The following is a 14,933-nucleotide window of genomic DNA, read 5'->3' as shown; positions in this document are numbered from 1 at the left end:
CATACTAATCCATTATTAACTTCACTTCCTTTCTTTACAGCTCGTAAACTTTGCAGTTAAAACAAAGGTAAGTGGAAAAGTTGTGTGAATTATGTGAATTTAATGAGGTAATAAAGTGTACGACAAATTTATAGAAATGAGTAGGACTTTAAACTTTAAACCATACTAATTGCTGGCGCGCGTACACGGCGTATGAGTAACATATTGGGTGTGAGTGCGCTGGGAAGATGCGCCGAGTGTTTGGTGGTGGGTCAATTGGGTAATTTGTGAGGCATTAAGAAAATGTATTTAAGGTGTCTTCTGGATGATTGTAAATTGTTTTTATTGCTGTAATTTACTTAAATTGCTGGAGCTCTCATAAGAGTCTAGGTAATGTTTGGTGCAAAAATTATTCAGCAAACTATAAAAGACAGTTACTATATAAATATTATTTAGTTGAAAAGAGTTTCAAGATTTTACTTTATATTTAGAAGGTTTACCAGATAATTATTTATTTTTTTTATACTCTGGCAACACCTTTTCTAATTATAACGCTGTTAATGTAATTTAAAAGTTCTGAAATAATGCTGTCTTTATAGATTAATGTTTGGGACGAGTTCCAATAATTTAATTCTTTTATATAAGACAAATTTTCATGATCTGGCAACACTTTTTTCTAAAAAAAATTGTTTAATTGAACTTTCTATATAAATTAATGTTTGAAAGTATTAACAATAACTTTTTTTTTTAATTTTGTCATAATCTGGCAACTCTCTCTCTGTAATTAAAAAAATTTTAATACAATTTTCAAACTAATTTTCTTTAAAATAAAATATTTCTTTGTCATCAACACTCAATTAACCCTTACTCCAAAAAAATCGCCCCGCCACCAACAACACGCAATGATTTCATCATCAATTCCAAGCACACAGCCCCAAATATAAATATTTACTGGCACACGCAAAGCGAATTTCCAGCTAGTCATCACTCTTTATACACACAGTAAACAGTGGGTCGCCAGCCAGGATGTTGTCGTCAGACTGGCTGCGGTGTTTCCTGTGCCACCACTAACCCGCTGTTGATTTGACAACTGACTAATGAACGCAAACTCGCTAAAAAAAATATACAACGGAATTTCATCGATTGCAGCGCTTTATTTATTTTTGTAGAAGAAATAATATTTGACATTGTTTGACATTTAGTGTGCTGCTCGGCCCAAGTTCCAAAGTGAAAAGATTATAAAACGAAGTAAACACAAAATGAAAGCGTTAAATCGCTGCTCCGCAACCTTGCGCTTAATGACCGCCTAGCAGTTAGATAATATACAAAAACAACAACTTTAACTACAACAAAAGTATAAACTGCTTTCCGCTTTGCCATACACTCCCTAAAAATGGTAAACAAACGCGTTGCCTGCTCTACTCATTGACACGCAAGCAAACAAGCGAGCGAGTGTTACACAACTTTCAAAGTGTTGTAAATTTACATAATTCAAATGTAATTATCAGCTGAATTGGTTGAAAGCGTCAAAGGCACCTCATTTTGAAGCAAACTAAGCTGCCAGACAGTGAAAGGAAGTGACTTTCAAAAGAAACTCGGCTCCCCAGAGCACTAACACGTCAGCTTTACTTACTTACGCCCAAAAGTAGGCAATACAAGAGCTCTAGCGTGATCTACTGATCCACCTACGCCATGGTAATCATTAGCAGCACCGCGACTACTATCTATCCAAGTCACTACAACAACCTAGTGTTTATTTGGCAACTCTAATTTGTTTGCCCTCCACATTAAATGCGAATGTCGATGAACAGCGCACAGATCTGTGGTGAAAAGTAGGCGTTGAAATGCTAAAATAGAGCAAGAGCGTAGCGAAGTTACATTTTTCAAGCACGTAGTTCTTTTGATATTGCTGAGGTAATAAGTATGCGCAACAACAACAACAACAAAGTACGCTACATGTTGTTTACCATTTGGTGTAGGAGTATGTGTGGGTGTGCGCTGCCAGCACGCTCTTCCGGCCAACAGCCATTAGATACATATGCTTGACACGCAAACCATGCGCAACGCTAGCTGCTAAGCCCCGCTATACACACGGCATAAGTTCAGAAAAAAAAAATCACGTATACGCCATGCATGTCGTCATATGTGCGAGAATTAAAAGCGTGAAACGCCAGCTTGTGACGTGAAGAAATATTTACAAATGGCGCGCAAAACAGTGAAAAACTTAGTGTGCTTACATAAAGCTGGCTAGCGAGTTTAGTTAGAAAGTCAGGCAGTCATGTCTACAAAAAAGCAAAAAAATTCCACTTCCTCTCCATCCAACACAGCGTGCATACATAAACAACTGACGTGGCGCACTCCACTCCTATGACGACCTATTAATTTCCGCGCTTTTTTAGTTCCTTATAGCCGCTTCGCATACATTTTTCTACTTCATCGAATTATCGCATGTCTAAGCGCCGTTTTTTATTCGCCTTCTTATTGGAAGTACAAACAAAGTGAAGTAATAAATTTCGAAAGTAAAAACAGCAAAAGTAGAAAACAACAAATTAATGCCATTAGAATGAATTTTTGTTGCTTTAAGGCATTTGTATACACTTTTTTGTGAACTTGGCTACATAGACATAAACAGGCACATAAAGTATGAAAGTAAAAAGTCACAAGTAATAAAAATTGCTATTTGAATTTGTAATTAACTTTTCATAGCGGTCGCATTAATGTACAGTGGTGGCATATTGTTGCTACTTAGCAGCTTATTACGCAGTGGGAAAAAGGCCTTAAAGAGTCCTTGATACTGGCACACATTTAATATTCATTTGCTGGATTTCACAATGGTCTTAAGAAACTGTGGTAAACTGGAATAAATTTAAAACAAAAGGTCTTTACAAATTAAAAATTTTAGTAAAATATAATTATATTCGATCTAAACCTAATTAATATTACTCCACCTTCGAGATATAAAAGATTTGCGCCCATAATAACAGGAATCCAAAAGTCGCCAGCCCAACTCTTGGGCATACTAGATCACAAACAGCAGCCTAGAGTCCAAAAGTCTATATCATTATAATTATTCACTGCTTTTTGATCACTCCTCAATGTATGCTGCAAATTAGTAAGATCTATAAAGTAGTATTTGATTTAATTAGATATTCGAAATCTAAATATGGGCACAATACGTTTTACTAATTGGTCTTAGGTGTCTCCTAAATGTATACTCCGAACTAGGAAGATATTGAAAGTAATATTTAAAAATATTGTTATTCGAAGCCTACATTTAAGCACAGTATTAATTATTTATTGATTTTAGAGTCATCCTAAATGTATGCTAGGATTTACTAATATGTACGAAGTTGTATTAGAATGGATAAGCTAATCAAAGTCTACATTTAGGCACAACATTTATTACTATCTGAAGAGAGTAATTGCTTTTCTGGAATATCGTTACATCACAATGGAAAGCAATATCCCTCTTTGCTAAATTTGAACTTGCTTTATTTCATTAATGCTCTAGTAAACCATCACTTGATCTTAGAAAATCACCCCAGTTGATAATATGTAGTGCGCCTAATGGCATGCTATCAATAACCCAGATATTCCAGCAAACATGCGAATATGAAATACTACCAGCAATTTAGCCAAAATCCATCCGACAGAATCAATCAATTTCAAGCGGCTCAACAGATTTCTCGCTCTACCTGCTGCCAGCGCATTGAAGCTAATCTACGACCACGCAATAGCAAACAAAAGAAATCAATTTATAAATAATGACCAATAAAAAATCAATTTGTTTAAAAAATAAATATTAGAAATTGGCTAAGCACAAACACATACATATTTAGAAAATGAGAGTAGTCTTTCGACCAATATTAATTTTCTCACAAGCGCAGCGCGGCCACAAACCGGAAACAGTCAGCAATACAAATTACCATTACGCACAGTATTAATATCTCTTGCCTCCACTACCCACCCCCCCTCAACACAGTGCCGCATTCGCGGGCAATTACGCTTGATAAGCGCTTAAGGCGATATCAAGAATAATACCAGGAATTTATTTGGGTTGCTTCGACCTAAAAGCGCAAAAAAGAAACACGCGCAGCACAAAAAGCAAAAAATTCTGAGCGTAATTTTCCAATGCAGGCCCTAAGCGCCTAAAAGCCTGCTCCCAACGAAAATTCACTTTGATTTTCTTCGTTGTGTATTATAGTTGGGCGGCCGTTCGCTCCACGCCAACGGCGAAATTAATGACGTTTACTTAGCGAAATAATTCGTAAATTATGCTTATCAGCGTGAGTGTGTAAGAAATCCAATGCCCGGCCACAGCAACACTGAGTCCACAATGTTTAACGCCACCAACCAGTGTGGACGGCGATTTCCAGCAAAGCCCATCGGTGCATTGAAGCGAAAAAAGGTCGCTTAATGCGTATGCCAGGTCCCAGTAAAACACGAGCGAAGCTCAGCTAAAAACCAAAAACCAAGCACCAAAAAAATAAAATTGAAGCGAGCGAGAAATTGCCTAAAGTGCGAAAAAAAGTGAATCTAATGCAAAACAATGTTGGGATCGAAATGCGGCGCATATCGTCGTAAAAAAATGTGCGCGCAATTTAAAGACTTTACAGTACATTTTGCCCGAGGAATGGCAGTGATTTCGAGGCTAATGAACATGCAAGCGCAATTGGCCAAATTGCCGCTAAGGGGGGTGCTGCGGGGGGAACGGACGTTCGCTAGTATTGAACATAACGTTAACTTTGCTGTGTTGCCACGAGCGTAATTTAATTTAAAAGTTGCATACATTTTTGTATATTCGCAATTCTGTTACATATTTTTGACCGCCGGCGAAGTTGTGGTGAAAAATTTCTTAAATTAGTTGTGTAGTACCAGAATGTGACCATAAGCTGTTGGAATTTAAGTAGTTTTTGTGTTATACAAAATAAATTGGGGTGCTAATTGGCTTATGTTCCTTTTCTGTAAATGATATTGCTCCTTTTTTCGGTTCAAAACAATTTACATATAAATTATCTCATAATAGAGACATTTATGCAAATTGTTAAACTAGTCTTTAGGTATCATCGAAACTTCCATTTATAATACTGATAATCTATAATATTTCTAAAGAAATTTCCTTCAAACCATTTCCACATAAATCTGTCAAGAGTTGTCAGGAGCCATTCAGGCTTTGTTAAAATATAAATACCCAATCTGCTTATTCGAGAGGATGTTAAAATATTTGGTAGCCATATAGATCTACATATCCTGAACATTATTTCAAGAAAAAATTAGTATCGCACTGACTCTTCTATATTTGTCACCTTCGAATACTATAAGAACCTGGAACTTAATTTGGGAAAGAGATTAAACAAACTTCAGTAGCTTTGTAGGATTATCGAATATTACCAAGAACCATATTTTGGTATAGTGACCAAGATAAAATAATGTCTCGCTCTAGACTGTGGCGCATACTAGGAATACTTATGTAACTGACCTCACAAAGGCTTGGTTTCATGTAGATTTAATCACCGTCTGGGGTTTATTCCTCTTCAATATCCCATGATTAGGTATTGCCGGGCAGAAATTACCATAGCTTTGTTGATTCAGGCTAGATGGAAACATCATGTCGTTACCTCCTCCACTGTCGAGTGTTCTCAATTTGTGAAATTCTCAAAGCACTTCGGCGATATATGTATATAAGGCACTTCGTTGCGATCCATACATAGAAGTCTTTTCGCATCCTTATGGATCAGCGCCTAAATGGGATTCTGAACGTGAGGGTCAGCCTTTGAATCTAACCTAACCTCACATCCTATATATACACCAAACTAACTTTAAGATGGAAGGACGGTGAACTACTTTCCAGATTGGGATCTCCAATCTGAATCTCCAGTAAATATGTGGATTTACCATGATTTTTAGTTTCTCGAAGAGGTAGTCCTTACTTCTTGCAGATATTTCTAAATTTATATGGTTTTAAAGAAATACTTACTGTACAGAAGTGAATACCCGAGAGGTTTGGATCTATGTAATTGGATTGGAGATTCCATTAATTGTCATAATCGTTAATCAAGTCGATCGAATTCATCTATATTAAATATTTAAAACCTCTACGCTTTAGCCAGGGATTGAAGCAGCTACTGCCAGCACAGTTTTAAACCATTTTCTCGTCCCTTAAAGCTCAGCACACTTTTCATCTCTCTGTATAAAATTTTAATGTATTATTTGATGAACTCAGCATTATCTTTAATCAACCACACAATACGCATTATATCGCTTACATTTTGTGGCTGCTGCACTGCGTTGGCAATCCGCACGACCACACAGAGATAATTAAACATTCTTAAAACGTATTTTATTGCGTGACAGGCAGTACAGCGAGCAACATCCGATGAACATTTTTCAATGTCTTTTTGAATTTCAGCTATTTTTATTCGAATTTTATTTTTTTCGCGTTTTTTTACTTTTCATTTAACTTTCGTGCATTTCTCTTTTGCCATTTATGTGCCTTCACTTTGATGCTTTCTGCAATTTTAATTTTTCGCCATAAACAAAAATAAAAAGCAACAAAAAGCATGAGAAAAATGTATAATAATAAAATAAAGAACTTAAAATATGCCAAGCATGGCGTCTACGTGTCATCAGAGTCATTTACGTGCAGATTTTTGTAAATTACTTTATTTAACGACAAACATCAGCAGCAATGACTACAATAACAACACCAACAATAGCAACGATGGTGACAACATCAACTTCCTGCGAGTGCAGTCTCGTTGCTGCTCATTTACGGCGCCTTGGCGTTGCTCACTCATACAATACTCGCTGTTTTTATTGTTGTTGTCTTTTTGGCACATTTCACGCGGCAGATAAGCAGCTGAGATAAACCGAATGCGGCGCATGGCAGCCGCTGCACGTCCAACCGTTCCGCACTCAGCGTAATTGCAGCGCACATCTAGTATATATGTATGTAGACCGGACATAAGAAATGGCGCATACTGAGCGCAAATGGCGCTGAAAGCCGTATTTTTGTTTACTCATCTAAAGCTGTTTCGCGTTGAATTAAAGTGGCAATAATTTTTAATGTCGCCAATGAAAAGTGTACACCGCATCACTTCTCTTAACATTTTGTGCGCGGTGTGAAGTGGAGAGAGGTGGAGTGAGGTGGGAGTGATGCTGTAATTTTAAATGACACAACTTTGTTTTCGGCAACTTGAGTGCTGGTGACTAATGGAGGTTGAGCTGGATTTGTGGTTTATATTTTTATTTTAATGAGTGCTTTAATTTAGTATTAAGATTAGCGTTCTTTTTTAAATACTTTTAAGATAATTTTGAGTCTTTAAACCAGTTTTTAAGAGAGGTTAATATTTATTTATATATATTTTGGGAAAAATTCATTAAATTTGACTTGATAAATATATGATCAAGTTATTAGACCCTTCGTAATATTGAGATTGTTTTTCCAGATAAATAATCTTATGATATAGAATATTTCCAAACGAATATATTCTAAAGTCCAGCACGAAACCAATAATGATGTATTTACATCAGGTTATGTTAGACTATTTTCAATATTTTAGTTTTATATTATAGTCCAAATTCGATTTCAACCGAATATATTTCCGAAGATCGTTCACTCGGTAAATGATTTATTATTATATACATCGAGTGATTGAGGTAGACTGAAAATTTCTCTTCTGGTTCAAAGCCATACTCCAAAGATGTATAGCTGATTTCAGAATAGGTGTCACAAAATTTGAGTCTAAGTCATAGGGAAACTGGGCACAGCAGAAGAGAGTAAGAATATATCATATCTGAGATCATATATGACAAAGCGAATCCACAGATTTAAAACCGAAAGTGGAACTCTGTGGGTTCGTCAGCGTCCCTTAAGAGGCGAGCTTTTCGTGATAATTCATCTCTCACAGTTGGCTGGTTAGAATAGGTTTACAAATGAAAGTATTAAATAATACCCAAAGTAACTTCATTGGAACCTATTATATATCCCATAACGAAAATACGATTTATTCTTTCAAATTCTCCTCACTAATGGATTGCTAAAGCTAAGTCTCAATACGTCGGTTACTTTATAGATTGAAAGGTAAAGTCTCTACTAAATGCTGAAGTACGAGTTCTCAATCTCCAAACCCCAATAATTCTAGCACTAAATTTAATCCGTACAAAAAGCATGATATATACTCATCCCCAATCTCACCTGTGCCACTATTATTGCAACTTCATGGATTTATTCATTACTATAATAATTCGCAGCACAGAAAGGCGGTAAATGACTCCCAATTCAATCTAACTTGAAATACCTACTTCTATCAGCACATCTTTGCCTCAGTCCTTTTTGTGTTTGAAGAAATGCTGCTCATTTCCTGCACTTTCTTCCACACCCACAAAAAGACGCATCACTACGATTGCTATCTACCATTTCATGCCATTCGACAATAGTGGTGATGTGTAATTTAGAAGCCTACCAAATGACAATATCTCAGACATCAGCACTAGCTAATTTGCTGCAGCTGACAACAGCAGCACAACACAAGACAACAACAAACACAAATCGGTTTAAGAAACCAACCAATGTGGAAATCACGTGGCTACAGAATTGTGGCCGACCGTGCAACCAACACGAGCATTGTGGAGAAAAAAACTCACCCGCAAAATGAACAGCAGCGGCGGCTGTTCAACAGAACAGGCAGAAGCAGAAGTTTCCGGCCAAGCGCGACAGTTCTAATCGGATTTACTTATCAGCGATGCAGATGACAGTCGACAAGAGATGCCAGGAAGAGGCGCGGCGATGTTGGCTGGGGGTATGGAAGTCATCTCAGCTCAGCGATTGCTGCGATGGCAAGCAGTCTGCCTGGTGAATAATGAATAGCGCAATATTCGCAAGCAATGAAGCAATACCAACAACAACAATAGCGCCGGTTTCAGCGCTGGTGTGGAATGAGTGGTGCGCGGCGACCTTCGGCATGCCAACATTCCCGGCACGGAATTGCGTAAGTCTAAAAGTTGAAAATCATTGCGTGCCGTGTGTACGAGAATCCAGCATCCCCACTTCGATCTCTACCTTACACACGGCGCTCACCTGCCAAGCCACTACATATGCACTAGCTCATGTACTTACGACCCTCCTCGTTTGCTATTTGTTAGCGTAGGGGGAGTGCTGGTAGTAGACTCAAGTATTGTTTGCTTTGCTCTACCGTTAACTGCTGCGGCGTTTAACTTAATTTGTGCCACATTTTTATTCATGTTGTTCGCCTTAATGCCTTTCATCATCTTTATGCTCTTCTTATTTATCAGCTTATAAAAATGGCGTCTATTAAGTTGCTGCTGGTATTTCCTACGCCTTACGGCAAGTTTATGCCGTGAAAGTTTAAATTTTTTACTTTGGAAACTATTATATATTCAAGACATGTTTTGGATGAGACTTAGTGCGCTCCCCTGAGTGTTTGGGATATTTAAATGGAAACCTGTTTTTGGTTCTGGAATGTTAAAGGTGATTCAAGGTTATGTGGTTATGGATATCTTCAAGAAATTAACTTTTCCTCATAACCTCTACTGATAGTCCAGCTTGAGTAATAACGCCATACCTCCATTGAATATGGACTTATAACCCATAAATACATATTCTTCATATTTCAGCATACTAACTTCGGGCGCATACAAACACGTAACAGTTAATTAACAGCTACGTTCTTCCTCTAAATATCCTTAAAGCTCCTGCCACTAAACAAACAGTGCTGAATTCACTAAGTATTGCTTTGAAGTGGACTTGGCTTCTATGTGGGAATCGCCCGTCCGGCAAGACATGATTATTAAATTATTCTGTTCTCCACCAACACCACGCGCACCTTCCAGCAATAATCTAGCAGTGTATTGAATATATTATGTTTATATGTTTGTAACTGCAGTGTTACCGTTAGCATATTGACTTTCGTGGCGCTGGTTTGTGTGTAGCCGAAAACCTGCTGGTTTAGGCTTTCCGCTTTTCATTAATGCTTCCTTTCTGCCTTGCCACCTTACCACCAGCCAGCCACCCCTTCTGACATTGACACTCACCCCATTCGGCTTAATTAATTTATTCAAATTGTATGTAGTTTATCTCGATACGGTATCGCATAACTTTCAGCTGACAGCGCCGTTCAACGTTCACCGTTCACTGTACACCTGTTCGTAAGACCGAACAGCCTTCGATGGCTGGTGCGGCGATGTTAGCGCCTTCGATGTTTACGGTTATAATGTAGACACACATACTAAACAGATTTATTAGAAATATATATATCTACAGCATATTCCCAAAAGCATGGATATATGTATATTACACCTGTCTCTGCGCTCGTGCTTGTATGTAACCCCTTGTTCCTGTTCAGACTCACAGTGTTGTTATGCATAATTTCCTTTATTTTGGTCACTGTGAATTTCACTTTGTAATTATGACATTCCGCGTTTCATATTTCCCTACGGTCCTATCTGTGTAAATATGGTTGTTTTTGTTGAATGACTATGGGCACCAGTGTTGGCAGGTGTCACGAAATTATTAATATTTTTCAATTATATATTAAATGGGCTTGGATTTTGGGTTGGTGAAATCAGATGGAAAGCATTTTGGTATATTTCTCACTAAAAGACTTTTTTGACACATAAAGGAAGATATATGTATATATATACTACATAAAGGTAGTATTACGTATTAGGTTTTAGAGACAGATATATATTCAAATTAGTATGTCTAATAGAATAGATCAATACCGCGAATCACTTTCATACAGCGAACTCTCTTCTCTGTGTTTTTTATCATTTCGTTCAATTTCTCTTTAAATTTCTCAGTATTGTTTTTATGTGGAGAAATGCTCAACACAGAAAATCACCTGCCATTGTCTCAAACTACTAGCAAAAAAAAACAACTATTATTAAACCGACTAAAATAAAAGTTCACATTTTGCTGCAGCGCCATCGCTCTCCAATGGGGCGATGAGCGGTCTGCATTGCAGTTGATAAAAGTTAACTTTGCTTTTGCACTTTTAATGAACTTCCTGGGGGTCATTGCAAGCTAAATACTCGAGAGTAAATGACTTGCAGGTAGCTAACTGATTTGCCGCAATGACTTTGCGACTTTCGACATTTCATTTAAAACTTTTGTTGGGAACTTTGGAAAGTATATGTACAATTTTTTATATTGTCGGTGTTTATATACTTGATTTTCACTATAAATAAATATATTTATTTTTATAACTAAAATTTATATATATCTGTATAAACCCATTGAATTCCACACATTTCAAGGTTCAATTATGAAAGTAAATTAGTAAAATAATAAAGCTGTTTGAGCTTTTGATTGTTTTCAGTACAGTATGAAAGCTCAAGTCAGAGTCAGGTTAGTTTAGCAAACGTATTAACAATAAAAATTTTACTATTTTTCATATATATACTCAATGATATATTTCAAATGTTCTCAAGTTCAAAAATGATTTAATTTCAATAAAAAATACAGCTGAGCGATATAACAGCTACTTTATTTTTAAATAATAAGCATGGTCGAAAGCTCCAAAACGAAGCTTTAGCCTTAATCATAGTCGCAAGCTCTGAAGTGAAGCTTTAGTTTCAAGCGTAGTGAAATGCAACAAAATGAAGCTTTAGATTTCAGCATACTCGAAAGCTCCGAAATGAAACTTTGGCCAATTTTAATAAAAATATTTCTGTATTATGTATTTATCTATGATTTACTAAGAAATAACAACAAAAAATATTTATTCAATTTAAAAGCTACAAAATATTGAGTCAAAAGCAACTTCCAAAAATTTTTGTTTGCTTGTATTTTTGCACAGTCAAAATTATCAATCAATCTCTTTTAATACAATATCTAAAACTTTCAAAAATGTTAATAATTGTGTATTTTTATCTAAACTCTTAATAACAACATGTATGTACAACAAAATTGCCAAAAAACATTGACAATTCAAACAAAATTAAAAATAGAAAAAAAACGGGATTAAAATCAATTTATTAAAAATATTTTGAAATTCACAACATCACTGCATGCAATAAAGCAAATTTGCTTTGACGAAATGTAAAAATGTGCAACTGGCTTGGCTCGACTTGGCTTGCATTGCACAGTACATGTTACGCTCTGACGCGTTCGTCCGTCCATCCGCACTCATGCATCGGAATTTTGCGCAAAAGTACTGAAATGCCAGAGTTGATGGAAATAGCACAGTGACGTTGATGAAAAATTCCTGTATGGAAAACGTGCAAAATTTCTTTGCTGTTGGAATTTAATAATTTCCCCCTAACAGTTCAACAGTTCAGGCAATAAGACTGCAAACACATACACGAATATAGATCATATATATGTGTGTGAAGGGTACATGTGTGCTAAATGAGTGGAATGTTAGTGGTATAGCCCAGCATATATGTATTATCGTGTGTACCTGCTGTGACACGTTTCGCACTACTGCTCCATGCTGAACTTGGGCACTTTACGCTTTGGCAGCCTAAATTTGAAAATTCTGCGAATAATTTAACAACGTGGAATTTCGTCGGAAAACTGGAAAATTTTCGAGGAAACTGCGCTAAACTGTGGCGTAGTACTTTAACGGTTTGAACTTGTAACGAGCGCAAACTTTGTGGTGACATTTTGATGTGTGAGGTTGTAATGTCTTTAAAGGGTGTGTAAAAATATTTATTTTTTTTTAAGGATAAAACTACAGTGTATTAATATGAGTTCCTCTCCTCTTCAATGTTTTAAATTGTAAATTCATCCCTAAGAAAATAATTATTATATTTCAATCAACAAACATACAGCGCGCCATCTGTTATCTCGGCATGTAAGCTTTAAATAATTTTGATATTTACTAACCGACTCAGGAGAGCAAAATAATATTTTTAATATATATTTCAGATAAAATTAATAATTTTAGCAATACTCCAAACTGTATTGCACTCCCGACGCTAATAACTTGACGTCAAACTCACTTTCTGTGTAGGCAAAACAATAAAAATTGATTTCCCTTTGGCATGAAAAATATACATAAAATTTGAAGTATTGGTAATAGTCATAATTTTCCGCCTACAAAGGAATTTCTCGCTCGTCTTGTTAACAAATATAATAAAATTGATTTCCCACAAGAAATGCCGACTCAAAAAGTATTTTTGTGAAATAAAATTAAATTGTGTATCAATAAATATACAACAAACAAAACATAAACACCAGAGATGAGAAGGCGAAAATCATAATAAGGAGAAGAAAAAGAAAAACTTCACAGCAATTTCTCGCACCTCAGTGATAACACGTGCGTATGCCTTAACGCGGTGTGAGTAATCAGGTGTGAGCTCAGCAGGCAGGCATTGCGCGTATATTAAGGTGGTTGCGCACACGTTGTTCACCACTCACCGAATTATTGTGGTTACACCGCAGATTTAGCACCGGCCCAGGCAAAGGATGTTTCGCAACTTTTTGTTGGTTTTGTGGTGTTGGTTGGATTATTTACATACCTTTGGGACGCCAAGCAATTCACTATATTCTTCTGCAGCATTATCACAAGCCACCAGTGTGTGACAAACATATATACTAATACATACATATATGAAATGCTGCGAAGGTGGTGGGGTATTTATGAATAGCTACACCTTTATCGGTTATATATGAAAATATATTTGTATAAATACTTATAATTTCTCGAGGTCTTACTTTATGCGCAGGCAGAAGCAGCAATACACTGTTGGTTGCTGCTTTTTGCACCGTTTTACGCAAAACAAATATATAACTACTCATGCAATACACCGTTACCTTTCCTTGCAAATGCTTTGCCGGCTATTTTTGCATAAATTTATTTACCTCATTCCTTATTTAGGTAAGTGGCATTTATGGCGCTCGGGCGTTTGGCATCGGTAGTAGCAGCTGAGCAGCTGTGGTATTCCCAGTACTCCATTATATTTATTTACGAAGTCACGGATGCCGTTAGCTTGATTGCTAACAATTTATGTTTGATTTTTTTGCCAAATATTTTGATAAATATATGTTTTAGTTATTGTTGACAATATTTTATTTGCACCTGAACGCAAACGAATGCCCAAAAGAGTTATTGAGGGAAAATATTGAATATACATTTTTTTCCTTATTACAGTGAGCAGTGTTGATATAAAAGTTTCGAAATGTAGGGTTATATGATGAACGAATAAGTTTGTAATTCAAAGGAAATATTAGAAAAACTTCCAGGAAAATCTTTAGCAGTCGGAACAAAATTAAGCTAATATTCAAAACCAATAATGTTGCCTACATTTTGGCGTGTTGCGTTATTCGCTATTTATTGAAATTTTTCCGAGTCTCAGTTCTACCTTTTTCATTTCTTTTATCGTTTCTGTGACCTAACTTCCTTCTAAAAGTTCGTTATGTTGTATATAAAATTAACAAAACGTTGCCTACATTTCGGCGATTCCTTAAAAAATAGTTTTTCACGTTTTTTTAGTCAAAATAGTATTAATGAACTTCTAAATGATTTTGTTATTAAAATTGGAACCAAGTATCAATTCTACTTTTGTTAATTCTTTTTTATTTTTCTAGTATTCTAAACCAAAGAAAATGTTGCCTACATTTAGGCAAAAATCATATTTGTCGTTAGCCCGAAATTTTCTACTGAACAATATTACTATATAGTAATTGATTTTGATCTTCAACTGCATTTGTTAATTCTGCCTAAATCTAAGCAATACTATAACACGAAAAGGAAACCATAAAACTTTGCCTACATTTAGGATATTTGTGAAAACGTCTCGCAGAGTTTCAACTGAATTACATAAAAAAACTGACTTCATATTGTGTACCCCACAAAAATGTTTCGTCTATGCCACTGTACTTCACATAAATATTTATGTAAGTTAAGCGGAAATAAATTTCGCATTCATCACTTAAAGTATACCTCCGCATTGCCTGTTATCGGTTACTTGTCGCATGACATTTTGCT

At 36.0% G+C, this 14,933-nt stretch overlaps 1 protein-coding gene across 7 annotated transcripts in view; it reads left to right on the top strand.

Annotated features, from left to right (window-relative positions):
* LOC105211906 (complexin) overlaps nucleotides 1-14,933 on the top strand; it is a 290,240-nt gene that overhangs the window by 85,623 nt on the left and 189,684 nt on the right. For all 7 annotated transcript variants that reach the window (XM_054225569.1, XM_011183595.3, XM_011183591.3 and 4 more), the window contains exon 4: nucleotides 41-67. The gene's annotated coding sequence lies outside the window, so the exon portion shown is untranslated. The remainder of the gene's footprint in view (nucleotides 1-40; nucleotides 68-14,933) is intronic.

Source organism: Zeugodacus cucurbitae, chromosome 2, assembly GCF_028554725.1.
Source record: "Zeugodacus cucurbitae isolate PBARC_wt_2022May chromosome 2, idZeuCucr1.2, whole genome shotgun sequence".
NCBI classification, from domain to species: Eukaryota; Metazoa; Arthropoda; class Insecta; order Diptera; family Tephritidae; genus Zeugodacus; species Zeugodacus cucurbitae.
The sequence above is the reverse complement of the archived record's forward strand: the minus strand, read 5'-3'. Positions and strand labels throughout refer to the sequence as shown.